The sequence below is a fragment of the Gorilla gorilla genome, chromosome 11, assembly GCF_029281585.2.
Source record: "Gorilla gorilla gorilla isolate KB3781 chromosome 11, NHGRI_mGorGor1-v2.1_pri, whole genome shotgun sequence".
Lineage (NCBI taxonomy): Eukaryota > Metazoa > Chordata > Mammalia > Primates > Hominidae > Gorilla > Gorilla gorilla.
Genome location: NC_073235.2, coordinates 80,557,020 through 80,576,414, shown reverse-complemented (window position 1 = coordinate 80,576,414; position 19,395 = coordinate 80,557,020). Strand labels below are relative to the sequence as shown.

Here is a 19,395-nt window from a genome sequence, read left to right as displayed (position 1 = left end):
TTTTATGATACAAGCTTTATGGTTATGGTGAATGTATTTTGTGAAAAGGCCAAAAATGTGCTTTTATGACTGAAGTTTTATCCTTTATGGTCTGTGCTCAAAGGCTCACTGAATTCTGAACCTATTTAGATAATTAATAGAACTGATAATTGAATGCAGTACTCTGAGTGATGTTTGAAGTTTTAAAGTAAGCTTCTCTTGGATAAAGTTTTCTTACCCGGCTTTCCATGAAACCTGAACTATTGGTTAATAGCTTAGTTGTTTTTGGATACTGCCTAAAGAAAACTATTTTCCCTTTACGTGGATTGTTGACACTGTTATGGGTTTCCACATAGATTTAAAGAAGTTAGGGAGAGCTGGTTTTGCAGGTTGTTGTGTATAAAGCATTGGCCTTTCTTGGAGTAGTAACTAAGAATGTTTGTGTTATTCTGCCAATATTGAAGAATACAGATTGTTTAACCACAGTATGTTAAACAATTTATGAATTGTAGTTAAACAATATGTTTCTTCAATATTGGCAGAATAACACAAACGTTTTCTGTTTCTATTGATAGATGAATATGTGCTTAGGACTCTACTCTCAAAGAATTTGGTATTTTCATGATGTCTGTAGTAGTAATTCTTTGTGTTCAAATCCATCCCAAACCCCATCTCCCTTGCACTCATTCTTCACAGAACACAAAAACAGAAAAATAAAACCCAGACAGCGTATTCCTTACTATATTAAAGTACACTTTTTTTTTTTGGACAGAAACCGCAAGTGTTTATTGCAGAAATCTGGCCAAGGTCCCAGTTGGCTGGGCAGGTGAGATAGGGAGGGGTGGAGGAAGTGATCTGGCCCAGGGGCTCAGAGCTGTGAGGTGATATTGGGTGCCAGGCTGCAGGTGAGACCTATGCCATCAGCTTCCACATTCAGGGCCTTCATTATGCCATCCTGTACCACCATGGAGAACCTCCTGAGACATCGATAAAGTACAATTTTTTGATAGTTTGAACTTATTTTAATTTTTACATCATTTTAGATGGAGGAGGTATTTATTTAGTTATAGAATTTTTAACAGTCTCAAACAAAATATCTTTGTAAAAAATTTATTTTATATATCTACCATCATACAGTAAGGTTTTTGTTTTTTTGTTTTTTGAGAGGGAGTCTCTCTCTGTCACCCAGGCTGGAGTGCAGTGGCGCAATCTCAGCTTACTGCAACCTCCGCCTCCCGGGTTCAAGCAATTCTCTGCTTCAACCTCCCGAGTAGCTGGGATTACAGGCGTCCGCCACCACACCCGGCTAATTTTTGTATTTTTAGTAGAGATGGGGTTTCACCATCTTGGCCAGGCTGATCTCGAACTCCTGACCTTGTGATTTGCCCACCTTGGCCTCCCAAAGTGCTGGGATTACAGACATGAGCCACCGCACCCAACCCAGTAAGGTCTTTACTACTTAAAACTGTGTATTTTCCACTACATTAGTATTAAATACATACTAATGCTGACTGAATTCAATAATGTTATTTCTGATTGCTTTCAGATAATGCTTGATCTAATCTGGTATCTATATCTAAGAATGTAAAGTAAATGAGAAATTATGTTACATATAGGTTTCTATGGCTGCATTCTTTTCTGTATAATTTTTATTTTTACAGTTTGATTATTGTAGACATATAAATACTCATAGTAATATCATATTTAAACACCTTTCCTATTTGTTCTATTCTTATTTTTAAATAAGGGGATGCAAAATTAGACCTATATGTTTTACATCATCTTTTGCACATGCACTTTTTAGAAATGAAAAGGAATATGATTGACCTGGATAAATTAATATAATTCTTTGAAGGCTGAAGTAAAACCCGTTTGATACCAATAGCAGTTTCTGAAGTAGCTATGGCTAGAAACTTAAAATAAGCCTAATTAATGAGATGATTGTCTTTATGAAATTGGATGCTATAATATATCTGTGTTTTTGAGCACTCATACATTAAAGCTTGCATGCTTTAAAGGATACGTTTTTGTTTAACATCATCAGCATTCACTTTAGTCAAAATGATGGAATTGGAATTCTTTTTTCTCCCCAGCTTTGAAAATCTAATATATATATTTTTTTGGTTTGTGGTTTTAATGTTCCATTGCAGAGCAACATGGGAGATGCTGAAGCAGGCAGGAAGACCTTTATTCAAAAATGTGCTCAGTGCCACACAGTGGAAAAAGGTGAAAAACACAAGACTGGTCCAAATCTCTGGGGCCTCTTTGGCTGAAAAACAGGAAAAGCACCAGGATTTTCTTATACAGAGGCAAACAAAAACAAAGGTAAAAACTAGCAGTTGTGGGAGAGAACCAGATACATTGTAGGAAAGAATAAAGCATATGATTTGGCATTATAATAATTTCCTAATTTGCAGCATTAAAAATGGACCACTCTTTACATATTACTGAAATATGGATTTATATCATAAGACCTGCATTTGGATAACTGATCATCCTTTTAATCAGAAGAATTAAGAATCTTGTATGGCATAGGTTTTTGCCTATACAGGGTATTTGATTTTAGGTAATACATTTTTCTTGAAAAAGTATAAGCTAGATTTTTAAAAAATCATATTTTAGTGGTATAATGGCAGTAGTGATTCTATTTGTAGTATTGATTTTAGCAGAGTGGGAGAAATACTATATAGTTTGAAGCATATATTCAGCATTTTTTTTGTTTGTGGGAAGAGGGTAAAGTGAGACAGTATCTTAGGGTTAAGATCGAAGTGGTTGGAAAAGACTGCACTATCTTTGCAAAGCAATTTGTCATTCCTGGATTAATCATATGGAGATTTATATGTGTACATCTATCTATCTATCTGTCTATGAATGGAAATTATAATATGATAATCCTGTTAAATATATACATGGTTTTATATATATATATATATCAGCTTTTTTGAGATTATATATATATATCAGCTTTTTTCAAAATAGGGTACAACTCTATTTGAAACTTCTTGGGGCCTAGCATATCTTATAGGTTGGCATTTCAAGTCACTACTATTTGAAAAGGATTTTATTTTATTTTTTATTTCTTTTTATTATTTTTATTGAAGTGAAATTTATATAACATAATTAGCCGTTTTAAAGTGTACAATTCCGTAGCATTTAGTGCATTCATAATGCTGTAAAATCACCGCCTTTCCCTATTTTCAAAACGTTTTTATCACTCCAGAACACCTGCATCCATTAGGTAATCACTCTGCATTCCCCCTTAACCCTATTCCCTGGCAACCACTAATCTGCATTCTGTCTCTTTGGATTTGCCTATTGGATCATATAAAAGGAATCATATAATATGTGACCCTTTGTGTCTGACTTCTTTCACTTAGCATAATGTTTTCAAGGCCCATCTAAATTGTAGCATGTATCAGTACTTCATTCCTTCCCCCCCACTGGAAATGTATATTTAACAACAACAACAACAAAATTACAACAAACAACCCGGAATACAACAGGTGGTACTGAGAAACTAAGTCTAATAATTTTTTATGGCAATCAACACTTCTTGTGATGCTTTTCATTCCTTTTTATGGGTGAAATCCTAGTTATGACCTCGAGCTACATAATTCCAGTCTCTGACTTTGTTATTACATGACCCCTGTGCATCTCTGTCTTTACATGACCATTTTCTCATAATGACACCAATCATATTCATAAGGACACCAATCATATTGGATTAAGGGCTCATCCTACACCAATATGACCTCATCTCAATTAATCACATCTGCAATGACTCTATTTCCAGACAAACTTATATTCTGAGTTACCAGGGGTTAGGACCTCAACATATCTTTATTTGGGGGAGACTCATAATAAAGGACTACTTTTACATATAAAATAAATACATAATTGGCCAAACATGGTGGCACACACATGTAATCCCAACACTTTGGGAGGCTGAGGTGGGAGGATTACTTGAGGCCAGGAGGATTACTTGGTCTGTAAGACCAGCCTGGGCAATGTAGTAAGACCCTGTCTCTACAAAAAATAAATTAGCTGATGGCTGGGCATGGTGGCTTATGCCTGTAATCCCTGTACTTTGGGAAGCCAAGGCAGGTGGATCACCTGAGGTCAGGAGTTCAAGACCAGCTTGGCCAATATGGTGAAACCCCATCTCTAAAAAAAAAAAAAAAAAAAAAAAACTTAGACCAGGCATGGTGGCTCACGCCTGTAATCCCAGCACTTTGGGAGGCCGAGGTGGGCAGATCACGAGGTCAGGAGTTCAAGACCAGCCTGGCCAAAATAGTGAAACCCCGTCTCTACTAAAAATACAAAAATTAGCCAGGCATGGTGGTGCACACTTGCAGTCCCAGCTACTTGGGAGGCTGAGGCAGGAGAATCGCTTGAACCCAGGAGGCGGAGGTTATGATGAGCCGAGATCACACCACTGCACTCCAGCTGGGGCAACAGAGCAAGACTTTGTCTCAAAAAAAAAAAAATTAGACAGATGTGGTGGTATATTCCTCTAATCCTAGTTACTCAGGAGGCTGATGCAGGAGGATGCCTTGAGCCCAGGAGGTTAAGGCTGCAGTGACCCATGATCTCACAGCTGCACTCCCGCCTGGGTGACAGAGTGAGACCCTGTCTCAAAAAAGCAACAAAAAAGAAATTAAGTAAATAAATTTATAAATACATAATTGATAAAGTACTTACACTAAAAGTACATTGAATAAAATTTAATATTTGTCAAGTCAGTAGTATTTTATCATCTTTTAAAATATCAGCATATTTATTATTAACACAATATCATTGTATTTGGAAAGTGCAAAAATGCTGGTACTAGGTACTGGTAATAATTTGGTCTTTGTCCTGGGTTCCTGGCAAGGAACCTCTAAAACCTTGGAATTTCTAGAGTGACAGGAGTATGTTTGTTATTATAGTTGGCCCCTGGGACCAAGACCTGAGTTTATGTTAATAAGATGAATCGCGGTGAACTTCGAGATAGTTTCAGAATGGGTGCTGACCAAACTGCAAGGACCAATCAGGTGATTACAGAATTAAGGCTTTGAGCTAGATGAGTAAGTCTGACCTCTGGGAACAGAAAGGGGGTTGGAGGTTGAGTTTAGTCACATGGCCAGTGATTCACACAATCATGCCTGTGTAATGAAGCCCCAGTTAAAAACTTTAGACACTTTCAACTGGAACTCTGGTTGAGTTTCCTACTTGGTGAACACATCCATGTGTTGGGAGAGTGATGAGACCTGATTCCACAGATAAATGACTCAGAAGCTTTTCATTTGGGACCCTCCCAGCTGTCACCCTATGGGTCTCTTCCCCTGACTAGTCCTGATTTGTATCCTTTATAATACAACTATAATTGTAAATATAGTTCTTTCCTGATTTCTGTGAGTTGTTCTAGTAATAAATTATTGAAGTCGATGAGGTTGTGGGAACCACCAAATTTGTAGCCAGTTAGTTGGAAGTTTGGGTGGCTTGGGGGCCCCTGAGCTTGCAGCTGGTGTCTGAAGCAAAGGTACTATGGAGTTTGCGCTTACTGTGGGCAGGTAGTATTAAACTTGCATTGCAGTTATTGCAATAGGATTTTCAGTTGATAGACTACTGAATAGATCAGTTTTTAACTCATCTTCATTGTTAGCATTTATATAGCTTTTTAATTTTTAAAGTATTTCTCTATAGCGTCATTTTATTATTATTATCCTGTTATAAGCACAATTTTTGAACTTCTAATTTGTAGAGCAGTCTTAAGCCAATGTTGTTCCTCTAACTGCCAGTAGTTTGAGGAATTTATTCCTCAATAGCGTTGATTTGAAATAATATTAAAACTTATACCAAATATGCCTTTTATTATGTAGATTGTTGCCAATGGTTGAAAGCTGTATAAGGCTTGGGTTTAATATTATTTAAGAATTAGAAATAAAATTTCCCTAAATTGGATTATTTAGGTAATATTTGTGACTAATTTGAGGATATAATATTATTGTTTGTTAGTTCTGCTGATGAAATAAGAACAATAAGTAGCTTACTATGTTAATTGCACTAGGATTTTAAAGTAAGTTTACTTAAAACTAAACAAGGATTTAAAAAATATGTTAGCACAGCTTGGCTAAAAACAGACTTCAGTAACTAAGAAGAACCAGGAAGTCAGTAGTTCAGTGTTAATAAAAATTGTGGTGCACTGTCAACCGTATTTTATTTTTTTGTGTATGACCTTTCTGTTGCAAATAGTTACACTATTTTTATTTTCAGAAGAATACAGAAATTCTCAATTTTAAAGATTCTTTGTCCCATATGACTTGTATAGAATATAGTTTTACAAAACTCATGATTATAATAATCTTATATTATGTGGTTTTTAAAATTGTAGCAAAATATAACATAAAATTTACCATTTTAACCATCTTAACTTACAATTCTGTGTCATTTTAAGCACACACTCTTTTGCAACCATAACCACCATCCATTTCCAGAACATTTTCATTTTCTCAAACTGAAACTCTGTACCCATTGAATAGCCCCTGGCGACTGACATTCTGCTTTTTGTCTGTGAATTTGACTGCCCTAGGTACCTAATACAAGTGGAATCAAATCATACAGTATTGGTCCTTTTGTGAGTGGCTTATTTCACTTAGCATAATGTCTTCAAGGTTCATTTATGTTGTAACGTGTTGAAATTTCTATCTTTTTAAAGACTGAATAATATTCTATTATATGTAGATAGCATTTTGTTTATCTATTTATCTGTTGATGGAGACTTGGGTTGCTTCCACCTTTTGGCTCTTGTGACTAATGCTGCTATGCACATGGGTGTACAAATATCTGTCGAGTCCGTGTTTTCATTCTTTTGGGTATTTACCCAGAAGTGGAATTGCTGAATCCCATGATAATTCTGTGTCTAATTTTTTGAGGAACAGCCATATCATTTTTCACAGTGGTTGCACCATTTTATGTTTCCACAATTCCATTGTGAATTAGAATACACAAGGGTTCTAATTTCTCCAACTTCTCACCAACACTTATTTTCTGTTTTTGTGATAACAGCCATCCTAATGGGTTTGAAGTGCTATCTCATGTGGTTTTGGTTTTCATTTCCCTAATGATTGGTGATGTTGAACCATATATACTGTGTTTTTCTTTCTTCTTCAAGTTTTTTTTTTTTTTTTTCTTGAAATGGAGTCTCACTCACTCTGTCACCCAGGCTGGACTACAGTGTTGTGATCTCGGCTCACTGCTACCACTGCATCCCAGGTTCAAGCTATTTTCCTGCCTCAGCCTCTGAAGTAGCTGGGATTACAGGCGTGCGCCACCACATGCGGCTAATCTTTTTTGCTGTTGTTGTATTTTTAGTAGAGACGGGGTTTCACCATGTTGGCCAGGCTGATCTCGAACTCCTGGTCTCAAGTGATCTGCCCGCCTCGGCCTCCCAAAGTGCTGGGATTACAGGCATGGGCCACCGTGCCTGGCCGTACTGTATTTTTAAAAACATCAGTAGATGGTTAAAATTTTTCTTTTGAGAATAATGTCTTTATAGTGCATTGAAGCACCACTTGCATTTTGGGCAATGATAATTGAAGCGGGTTTTAGAAACAAATTGTTTGAATTAATTCATGATTTTTCCAGGATTCTATGCTAATAAATGGTGGAACTAGGATACAAACCCTGGTTTTCTTGGGCCTTTAAAGAAATCGTATCATGAGATTAGCGTATTAGCTAAACTATCTTATTAGGGATTTAAGTCTTTATCTTTTGCTTATTGTCATGTCAAATTTTGTTAGTGGATGCAGTAGGAACACATTGAATCATAAATGTATTAATAACTTTAAAAATATTTTGAAATGCTTACATTATACAAAAATCCAAATAGTTCAAAAGAAATATTTACCATTATGCGTGGTAAGGAAATTATGTATGTTCACTTTTCCTGACGTTCTCCTATTCCTGTCCCTCTACCAACTAAATTTATTTGGCAATATTATTCTTTTTGATAATTTTGATAGTCATATTTATACTTTAAAGAATATCCATATGCCTCTACAATTAGATTGATCTGCATTAAGCAACATCTGCTTATCCTCCACTATGAAGGATGAGAAAGCCAAAATATTTATACAATCTCCCATTTTTCATAGTCTCCAACTCTTACCACTTATGTATGTTGTTATTTCTACTCTGAGATGCCATATATCATTTACACCCCATGTAACCATAATTACCACAGTTGTTTTTAATGTTTGTTCTACATTTAAATAGTACCAGTGAGTGTTCCCAGATTTTACCATATTATCTTCATTTATCTTTTGGTTAGTGGATGGTTTTCTATTCATTATAACAATAAGAAAGTATTACCAGAACTATATTGTCCCAGTTTTTGGATGTTTAAATACAGCTGGGGATTGTTATTACACTTGAATGATAATTTGGTTGTAAAATGATTGGGAGACATTTTAATTGCTCAGGATTTTATATGCTTTATGTTGAATTATTGTTTGCAGAAATATGAAACCAGCCTGATGCCTTTCCATTATGAGTTACTTGGTTTTTTATTTTATTTTTCCCCCTATGTTTCAGTAAAAGTCTTACTGAGAGTTAGCAAATTTGCTAGGCTATATCTAGGCCTTGATTGATCAATTTCACTATCTCCTGGGACATGTTGTATTCTTCCAATTGATAGATTCAGTGCCTTTAGTTTTGAAAGTTTTCTTGATTTATATGTTGTAATAGCTTTACTCTATTTCATTTGTTTTTTAAAAATCTTACTTGGGCCACCGGTTGTGCAGATCTTGTATCTCCTTTGTCTGAGTATCTTCTGTATCTGTCATTTGACCTTAGAGCTGATAGCTAGAGTGATCATTTAAAACTATTTTTTCCATTTCATTTTTATCAGTATTTTGAAGTCTGATTGTGCTAGCAGCAGCATTGTCCCTTTTTGCTGTCATTTATATGTTTCTGTTTTATCATTTTCTACTAGCGTCTTTGTAGCTCTATGATATGGTTTGGCTCTGTGTCCCCATCCAAATCTCATCTCGAATTATAATCCCCATAATCCTCACATGTCGAGGGAGGGAGTGGGTGGGAGGTGATTGGATCATGGGGGTGGTTTCCCTCATGCTGTTCTTGTTACAGTCATTGAGTTCTCACGAGATCTGATGGTTTTATTAGTGTTTGGAATTTCCTCCTTCATACTTCTCTCTCCTGCCACCTTGTGAAGAAGGTACCTTGCTTCCCCTTCATCTTTCTCCATGATTATGAGTTTCCTGAGGCCTCCAAGCCATGTGGAACTGTGAGTCAATTAAACCTCTTTCCTTTATAAATTACCTAGTCTCAGGTATTTCTTTATAGCAGTGTGAATGGACTAGTGTAGTAAATTGGTACCAGGGGTTTGGGGCACTGCTATAAAGATACTTAAAAATGTGTAAGAGATGGCTGAGCACGGTGGCTCACACCTGTAATCCCAGCACTTTGGGAGGCCAAGGCAGGTGGATCATGAGGTCAGGAGATCAAGACCATCCTGGCTAACACGGTGAAACCCTGTCTCTACTAAAAATACAAAAAATTAGTCGGGTGCGGTGGCATGTGCCTGTAGTCCCAGCTACTCAGGAGGCTGAGGCAGGAGAATTGCTTGAACCCCAGAGGCGGAGGTTGCAATGAGTTGAGATTGCACCACTGCACTACAGCCTAGGTGACAGAGCAAGACTCTGTCTTAAAAAAAAAAAACAAAATGTGCCACTCCAGTTTCAACTATGGCTAACTGGGTAATGGGCAGATGTTGGAACAATTTGGAGGGCTCAGAAGACAGGAAGATATGAGAAAGTTGGGAGCTTCCTAGAAACTTGTTGAATGGTTTTGACCAAAATGCTGACAGTGATGTGGACAATGAAGTTCAGGCTGAGGTGGTCTCAGATGAAAATGAGGAACTTATCAGGAACTGCAGTAAAGGTCATTGTTGCTATGCGTTAGCAAAGAGACTGGCGGCATTTTGCCCCTGCCCTAGAGATCTATGGGACTTCGAACTTGAGAGAGATGATTTAGGGTATCTGGTAGAAGACATTTCTAAGCAGCAAAGCGTTCAAGAGGTGACAGAGCATAAAAGTTTGGAAAATTTGCAGCCCGACCATGTGGCAGAAAAGAAAAACGTGGGCCAGGCGCGGTGGCTCAGGCCTGTAATCCCAGCACTTTGGGAGGCCGAGGCGGGCGGATCATGAGGTCAGGAGATCGAGACCATCCTGGCTAACACAGTGAAACCCTGCCTCTAGTAAAAATACAAAAAAAAAAAAAAAAATTAGCTGGGCTTGATGGTGGGTGCTTGTACTCCTAGCTACTCTGGAGGCTGAGGCGGGAGAATGGCGTGAACCCAGGAGGCGGAGCTTGCAGTGAGCTGAGATCGTTCCACTGCACTCCAGCCTGGGCGACAGAGCGAGACTCCATCTCAAAAAAAGAAAAAAAAAAAAGAAAAGAAAAGAAAAGAAAAGAAAAACCTGTTTTCTGGGGAGAAATTCAAGCTGGCTGCAGAAATTTCTGTAAGTAACAAGGAGTTAATTGCCAAGACAATGTTAAGCACCAAGACAATGGGGAAAATGTCTCCAGGGCATGTCAGAAACCTTCAAGGCAGCTCCTCCAATTACAGGCCTGAGACCTAGGAGGGAAAAATGGTTTTGTGGGCCAAGCCCAGGGCCCCACCGCTGCTCTGTGCTCTGTGCATCCTTGGGATTTGGTGCCCTGCTTCCCAGCCACTCCAGTTCCAACTATGGCTAAAAGGGGCCAAGGTACAGCTCAGGTCATTGCTTCAGAGGGTGCAAGCCCCAAGCCTGGAAAGCTTCTATGTGGTGTGGGGCCTGCAGGTACACAGAAGTCAAGAATTGAGGTTTGGGAACCTCTGCCTAGATTTCACAGGATGCATAGAAACACCTGGATGTCCAGGCAGAAGTCTGCTATAGAGGCAGAGTCTTCATGAAGAACCTCTGCTAGGGCAGTGTGAAAGGGAAATGTGGGTTGGAGCCCCAACACAGAGTCCCCACTGGGGCATTGCCTAATGGAGCTATGAGAAGGGGACCACCATTCTCCAGACCCCAGAATGGTAGATCCACTAACAGCTTGCATGTGTGCCTGTTTTGCCACAGACACTCAATGCCAGCCTGTGAAAGCAGCCAGGGGCAGGGCTGTACCCTGCAAAGCCACAGGGGTGGAGCTGCCCAAGACCATGGGAACCCACCTCTTGCATCAGCGTGACCCAGATGTGAGACATGAAGTCAAAGGAGATCATTTTGGAGCTTTAAGATTTGACTGCCGTGCTGGATTTCGGACTTGCATGGGGCCTGTAGCCCCTTTGTTTTGGCCAATTTCTCCCATTTGGAATGGGTATATGCACCCATTGTTTGTATCCCCATTATATCTAGGAAGTAAATAACTTGCTTTAGATTTTACAGGCTCATAGGAGGAAGGGACTCACCTTATCTCGGGTGAGACTTTTGACTATGGACTTTTGAGTTAATGCTGAAATGAGTTGAGACTTTGGGGAACTGTTGAGAAGGCATGGTTGGTTTTGCAACGTAAAAATGATGTTAGATTTGGAAGGGGTCAGGGGTGGAATGATATGGTTTGGCTCTGTGTCCCCACCCAAATCTCATCTCGAATTGCAATCCCCATAATCTCCACGTGTGGAGGGAGGGACCTGGTGGGAGATGATTGGATCATGGGGGCAGTTTCCCCCATGCTGTTCTCATGATAGTGAGTTCTCACAATATCTGATGGTTTTATAAGTGTTTGGAAATTCCTCCTTTTCATGCTTCTCTTTCCTGTTGCCTTGTGAAGAAGGTGCTTGCTTCCTCTTCACCTTCCACCATCATGGTAAGTTTCTTGAGGCTGTCTCAGCTATGTGGAATTGTGAGGCAATTAAACCTCTTTCCTTTATAAATTACCCAGTCTTGGGTATTTCTTTACATCAGTGTGAAAATAGACTAGAACACTCTACTTTGAGCCCTTAATTCATAAAGGCCTTTTTTGAATCCATGGAAATATGGCTATGATTTTCATCTGCCTATTTATTAATACATAATTTCAGATGTGTATTTTTCATTTAACATTTCGTTTTTGTTTTTCGAGACAGGCTCTCACTCTGTTGCCCAGGCTGGAGTGCAGTGGTGCAATCTCAGCTCATTGCAGCCTTGACATCCTGGACTCAATTGATCATCCTGCCTCAGCCTCCTGAGTAGCTGGGACCCCGGAAGTGCACCACCATGCCTGGCCATTTTTTTTTCTATTTTTTGTAGAGATGGGGTTTCACCACGTCACCAAGGCTGGTCTTGAACTCCTGAGCTCAAGCGATCCACCTGCCTCAGGTTCCCTAAGTGCTGGGATTGCAGGTGTGAGCCACCATGCCTGCCTAACTTTTGTTTTTCATATTCCTTTCTGCTGTGTGTGTGTATGTGGTGTGTGTGTGTGTGTGTGTGTATGTGGTGTGTGTGTGTGTGTGTGTGTACTGTGTGTATTGTGTGTATTGTGTGTATTTTCAGTACTTTCTTGTGCTGGTTATTTTTTATTATTACCCATCTTCTGATGAAGATAATCTTTTTGGACTAGTTATTTGCAGAAGGAAAATAAAGATGATGGTCTGAGTTTTCCAGTTAGTTTTGATGTCTTCCTTATGCATAGTTATATTAGCGATAACATATACCTGAGCATGTATGGGTTTATGTTTTGGTGGGGCTGTTATTTGGCTCTTTACTTCAGCTGGCAAAGACTGGCAGGCCTGGGGTTATGTTACCTTTGCAGTTTCTCTTGTACCTTATAATATAAGTTAGAGTGCTTCTTTCAAAGAGGACATATTTATGTTTTCTTCATTCATCTTGGCTCCCCTGGTCCTCCATGGTGTAAAACTGAATTTAAGAAGACTTTCATGGCCAGCTGATATATCCTATTCTTTTTGAGCTAAGCAAAGGCTTATGCCTTTGCCTTTCAGAGTGTGTCACATACTTTGGAGAGATGCTTAGTGAAAGGTGTCATTTCACTCTGGTCTAGGTTTCATGTCCTTGGTAGGCTTCTAATTATAACAATTATAACAGGTGCTTCCTCAAAGGTTTTATCAAAAGTGAAGGTAGCATTTCTGTTTCTCTTTCTCCATGTTCTTTTTGACTGGTTTTAGAAAGAAAAGAAAGGAACCTTTCTCTATTGTCTTAAAACTGGATTTTTGAAATCATGGATTTTGATGGAGATCTGGATAGAGGCAGCTTGGTATGATAGGTAGAAAAAACATGCAAATATGAGTTAGTAGTCATAAATTCTTGACTGTAGGTAGCTTTGTAATCTTAGGACAAGCTTTGGACCATCATTTACTAATCTGCAAAATTAGAGATTGGATTGCATGATCTCTAAGACCTTTTCTAGAAGGAACTCACTCTGATTCTTGGAGGATGAGGAACTGCTTAAGCATAACATGTCTTTGGTAGTAGTTCATTGGTTTACCATAGAAGACCCTAAACAGTATGCGACTGTTTCTACAGTATGGATTTCTACAGAGAAGCCAAGGAGTGGAGACACATTTTGGAAATTTCTTATAGGTCAGAATCTATAAATCTCAGTTAAAATAGCCTCCCTACTGAGTCCAAGATTAATCTTTTGTTCACATATGTAGGTCAGATCAGAAAGTGAGCCCTACAAATGTAACTACACAAACTTAAAACTTACCTTCACCTTTGTAGGTATTGTATGGGGAGAAGAGACTCTGATGGAATATTTGGAGAACCCAAAGAAATATATCCCTGGGACTGTACATGGTGGCTCACACCTGTAATCCCAGCACCTTGGAGGCCGAGGAGGGCGGATCACCTGAGGTTAGGAGTTCAAGACCAGCCTGGCTAACATGGTGAAACCCCATCTCTACTAAAAATACAAAAAGTTGCTAGGCATGTTGGTGCGTGCCTGTAATCCCAGCTACTTGGGAGGCTGAGGCAGGAGAATGGCTTGAACCTGGGAGGTGGAGGTTGCAGTGAGCTGAGATCGTGCCATTGCACTCCAGCCTGGGCAACAAGAGCAAAACTCCGTCTCAAAAAAAAAAAAAAAAAAAAGAAAGAAATGTATCCCTGGAACTAAAATGATCTTTTCTGGTCTTAAAAAGAAGAGTGAGAGAGAAGATCTTATTCAGTATTTGAAATGGGCAACATCTTCACTTCGGAAATATGTTATAAGCCAAAATTTCTAATTTCAAAAATTGCACGTTTAGAGAAGTCATATTTGATCTTTTTTGATCAGCCTGTAGTAAGTTTAACATTTTAAAATAAAGGTTGATATTTTTTATTGTGTGTGATCTACTGAACAGGAGCCCTTCAGATTCTGAACTCGCTTTTGTTGGCATGCTAAGGAAGGGGATAGGTCAGGATGAAGGAGGAGAAGGAAGGAAACTAAAATCTGTTGTGGTTCAGTAGTCTCTACATGCACAAAATAGTTTGTAAGTCTAACAACTACTATTGATGATGGCTTTCACATACTTATTTCTCTGTAATTTAAATGTAAATATAGAAGACATTAGCTTTAATTTTCATTAAGTTGTGGTTGGTTATGTGTTTGCTTTTTATTATAAACAATACTTAAAGCAACTTTTTAAAAAGTAGGGAAAATAAGGTCACATAGTTGATCTTACCTTAGGAATGTTTTTGGGAAAAAAGAGCAAATTGTTGACCTTGGGTGACTTAAAATAAAAGAGAGAAGGAGAAAAGCATGTCCAATGTTGTTAAATATTTGTATCATATAACATGTAATCTTTCTGCATTAAGATACTCTGCTAATCCTGAGTAATATGAAGGTAAATTTGCAGGGAAGGATAGCAGGGACACTGAGAGAGAGGGAGAAAAAAACCCTAAAACCTTCATCATAAATGTGGAAAGCGCCCCCCACCCCCACCCCCTTACAGCAAATATAAGAGGCGCATGGTGGGGCAGGTCTACAGCAGGGCCTGGGTGGAAGGGAACAGTGGCTTTGTGTAGTGTGAGGCAGCCCCTGCAGCAGCTGTGCAGTCCTACAAGTGTTCTATCACCCAAATGATATGGCCCAATGCAAGAAGGAGAAGCTGAGTCTGTACCAAAGGGATGGGTAGTGGACTAGGTCAGGAATCATTATGGGTGAGGATAAGACATCTGTTACCTCATTTACACTTCACAACAATGGCCCTGTGATGTGGGTTTTACCTTCTGTGTTGACACCTAGAGAGATCTGGCACCAGAACCAAAACTTGGATCTTCTGCTCCAATTCCTTGCGGCTTTTCACCATTATCATAGGGATAATATATTAGCTAGTTAAGATATTAGTGGGCTAGGTGCAGTGGCTCACGCCTGTAATCCCAGCACTTTGGGAGGCCGAGGTGCACAGATCGCTTGAGCCCAGGAATTGGAGATCAGCCTGGTCAACATGGTGAAACCCTATCTCTGCAAAAAATACAAAAATTAGCTGTCCATGATGGTATGTGCCTGTAGTCCCAGCAACTCGGGGGGCTGTGGTAGGAGAATTGCTTGAGCCTGGGAGGTCAAGGCTGCGGTGATCTGTGATTATGCCACTACACTCAGCTTGAGCAACAGAGTGAGATCCTGTCTCAAAATAAAATAAAATAAAATAAAAAAGATATTAGCATATGCCTTCTGTGAAGATGTCCTAACAGAGTTCTCAGAGTGAGGGGAACATATTGACAATGACTTCCAGATGGTTCCATTAAATCTGCTAAGTGCCCAGGCTTACTCTTAATGCATCTGGTAAGTCGGGGAGAATGCGCTCCTCATGGAGCCCAGTGCCAGTATTGTGTAGGAAAGAGTGCCTGTGGGGGCCCAGGAAGGGCTTCAGAAAAAGCTGAGCTTGTTATTCTCTCCCTGAAGGAATTATCTTATAAGGGCAGAGACATCTGTAGGGACTGTAAGAGTGTCCTAAGGATGTTGCCAGTTTCAGAGCTCAGTTAGGTTTGCAAATATGTAGAATTAGGTGATGTACCTCCTATCCTAATTGGCATGAGGCCAGAGAGCTCTCTGAGAAAGAACTTGAACTCCATCCACATTTATAATTACAGTTTGGATTTATACAACCCTGACGGATGAACTTGGTGGCACCGATAAAAGCCATATTGCGGGGGGAAGTAAAAGGCCCTCAGGTTTGGAGCTTGAACACTTTTGACTTATGGGAAGTAGAAAGAAGATAGTATGAGGAGAGTTGAGATGAAAAAAGGCAGGTGGGTAGAAATGGAGAAATATTAAGTAGATTTCCATAAAAAAATTGTAGTTAAAAATAATGTGTTCAATGTTGCTTTATGTTTACCTTAGAGCAAAATAAGTATGTCTGCCAATAGCAGTGTTTCCTGTAAAGAAATAAAAGTTGGAAGAAAGTTTGCAAATGAATGCAATAAGTAAAATACTTTATTGTGATAGGTGTTATTATTGAATATATATTATTTCTGAGAGGCTTAAATCCATTTTAGGATGAATTTACATAAAGGGTCTTTTGGATGTGATGGGGATTTTATACTGTGCCAATTTAGCTAAGCTGGAACTGCATTTTCCAAATTATTCTCTATATAGTCCTCAGTTAGGGCTGGTCACAAGAGAAATTTGTCTGAGATTCAAAAGGGGTCAGGCAGAAACTTTTGCATTTGGAAGGTCAGTTCAGGGCCCCAGTTACAAATTATACTTGTAATTAATCTGTTGGCTCACCTTTGTGTGGTGGGACAACAGCTCTTCCAACTCCTGCCACATATTCTTTTATAGCTTCTCTAAGTCTTGGGCCAGGACTATGTGGAGCTTCGAGGGGAAAGGGCCTAGGTTTTTCAGGCCATTCGTATCATCCAGCTTTGAAATGGGGAGAAACAGATAACACAGCTACCAGTTTACCCTCACAGGCTTGTCATTGCTTTCTCTGTTTGGCTTGCAGCTTTCTTTCCAAGTACTTGCTCTGCTGATCTACAACAACCTTAGGCCCATCACCAGATGCAGAGCCATTAACAAAGATCGTTTGACCAGACTTGTGTCAGACTCCTCTAAACTGTCTTCTCGACTAGGCCCTGACCTTGGTCTCTGTCTTTGATCCGCTTAGTGCAGTTTTAGCAAGAATTGTGCTAAACTAGTTTAGCAAAAATCTCCCACCCTTGGTATCTGATAAAATTCCTCACACCTCAGCTTTGATATCTAATCCTCTGGCCTGCCTTCAGCAAGTATCCTGTTAAGTTGGTTTGGCCAGAATTGCCTCTTACACCTGGCGTTTCCTCTTAGTGTTTTTCCGTCCACTGAGCTTATACCCTGCTCCTTAGCTATAAGCTCCACTTGACCTTGTTGTATTTATAGTTGAGCTCAATCTTTCTCCCTACTGCAAAACTCTCATTGCAGTAGTCTCTTCTTCAGTAACATCTTTCTTCCTGTCTTTAACAAGCGTTGGAATAATTTTTTTCTCTAACACCAACAACCTCCCATAGTCGTCTTTACTAGTTCTGCTTTGTGGTCTTACTGACTTTCCCCTGATCATTTAACCGTCCCTTTCTCGACCTTTATCTCCTCAACTTCTCCCCAAATTGTGGAAGGCCTAATTCCTATAATAAATTCCTTATTCACATCAATCGTAGTGGTACTGCTTATCTGCTAAAACCCTAACTGATACGGGCACCATATCTGTGCAACGCCTACTTTGTGAAAGATGAGAACCTCTAAGGAAATTACTCTTTGAGTGCACTTCCATCTAAATTAGGTGTACCCTGACAGAGCAGAGGAAATAATAATTAACTTTTACAACTCTTTACAGTTGTCAAGTTGTTAAAGTCTGGAAATGTCTCCTACTCTTGAATTAAATATCCAGTAGGAAAAGGATTCATGTTAATCAGAGAACAGATTTCTATCATGATGAAATCTGAAAAAGTAAGTATTTTTGTTTTGTAGTACCGTTAACAGGAACCAGGAGAATTTAGTGACCAGGAAATATTATGGTGATGACATACCCACAAAAATATATTTAAAAATATGTAGACCATTGGATGATTATATAGGAACACTGATCACTTTTAGCATAGGCAATTCTAATTCATGTCTTCATAAGGATCTAAAAGGACAAAGTGTTGTTTCATTTAATTAAAGTGAAAATGTGAGATTAGTTAACTTGGCAATTATTTGTGTGTTACAGAAGGTACAGAGAGAACTCTTCAGAAAGCAATGGAACATTGTTAGATCCTGCATTCTTAAAATTTTTTTAGACTAGTGAGTGAAGTACTTCCCAGATGTAAACCTCTAGTCAGTAGGTCTTGTGGGAAACAACATACCATTTATTTTTCAAGAAGAATAATTTTTTGAATTGAACCCTTGTGTCCTATAATATGTTGTGTATAATACAGAATAATTTTGAGCATTTATGTTTTGCTTATTCTTCCTCCTCATCACATTCTTCTAAAATATTAACATAGATTAGAATTTAGAATCAAATTGTCTTCTTTGCATTTTTCACTTTGTGATCCATATGATCAACTTGAGTTTGAAATTACAACTTCAGGCATTTCCTCAGCTTGAATTTCTCATTCCCCACAAAGTGGGGCTTCATGTAAACACATAATACTATGAGAGTAAGGCAAGTCAGAGTGGGGCGCCATCATGTGAGTCAGGGGTTGCATGAAAGACAGAGGTGGGGAGCTTCAGTGCAGAAAGGACAGTATTTCCTCATCTATAAAACGTGAGGGGTTGGGCTAGATCTCTCATTTTCGAATATGTTTTATTTGCAGAACCACTTGTTTAAATGCAGCCCTCCTCCAAAAAGAAAAAAACAAAAAAAACCCTCAGTGTTTAAAACAGAACCACTGTGATTGAGGAGGAGTGGGACACCTTCCCTTCTCCTCCATATCCTTCCTCCCTACTCCTAAGTATAAAACTACTTTCAAATAAAGTGTACAAAGGTTAGAAAATGTTTGAAAACTTACAGTTCCCACACTCTCATTTTATTTTATTTTTGTTTTTTAAAATTTGTATAAATTTTGTTACATGCATAGATTACATAGTGGTGAAGTCAGGGCTTTAGGGTATCCATCACCCAAATAATGTACACTGTACCCATTAAGTAATCTCTCATCATCCACCTTCTTTTCTCCTCCTCCCTTCCAAGTCTCCTTTGTCTGTCATTTCACAGTCTATGCCCATGTGAACACATTATTTAGCTCCTACTTTTAAGTGACAGCATGAGGTATTTGTCTTTCTGTGTCTTAGTTGTTTCATTAAAGTTAATTGCCTCCAGTTTTATCCATGTTGCTGCACAAGATATGATTTTTTTGTGTGGCTGAAAAATATTCAATTGTGTATATATACGACACTTTCTTTTTTTTTTTTTTTGAGTTGGAGTCTTGCTCTAGTCACCCAGGCTGGAGTGTAATGGCGTGATCTTGGCTCACTGCAACCTCCGCCTCCCAGGTTCAAGCA

General features: G+C 38.9%; 1 pseudogene; it reads left to right on the top strand.

Moving 5' to 3' along the window:
* The first annotated feature begins 2,135 nt into the window (after positions 1–2,135).
* LOC101126237 (cytochrome c 2-like) lies at positions 2,136–14,179 on the top strand (annotated as a pseudogene).
* Positions 14,180–19,395: the final 5,216 nt, after the last annotated feature.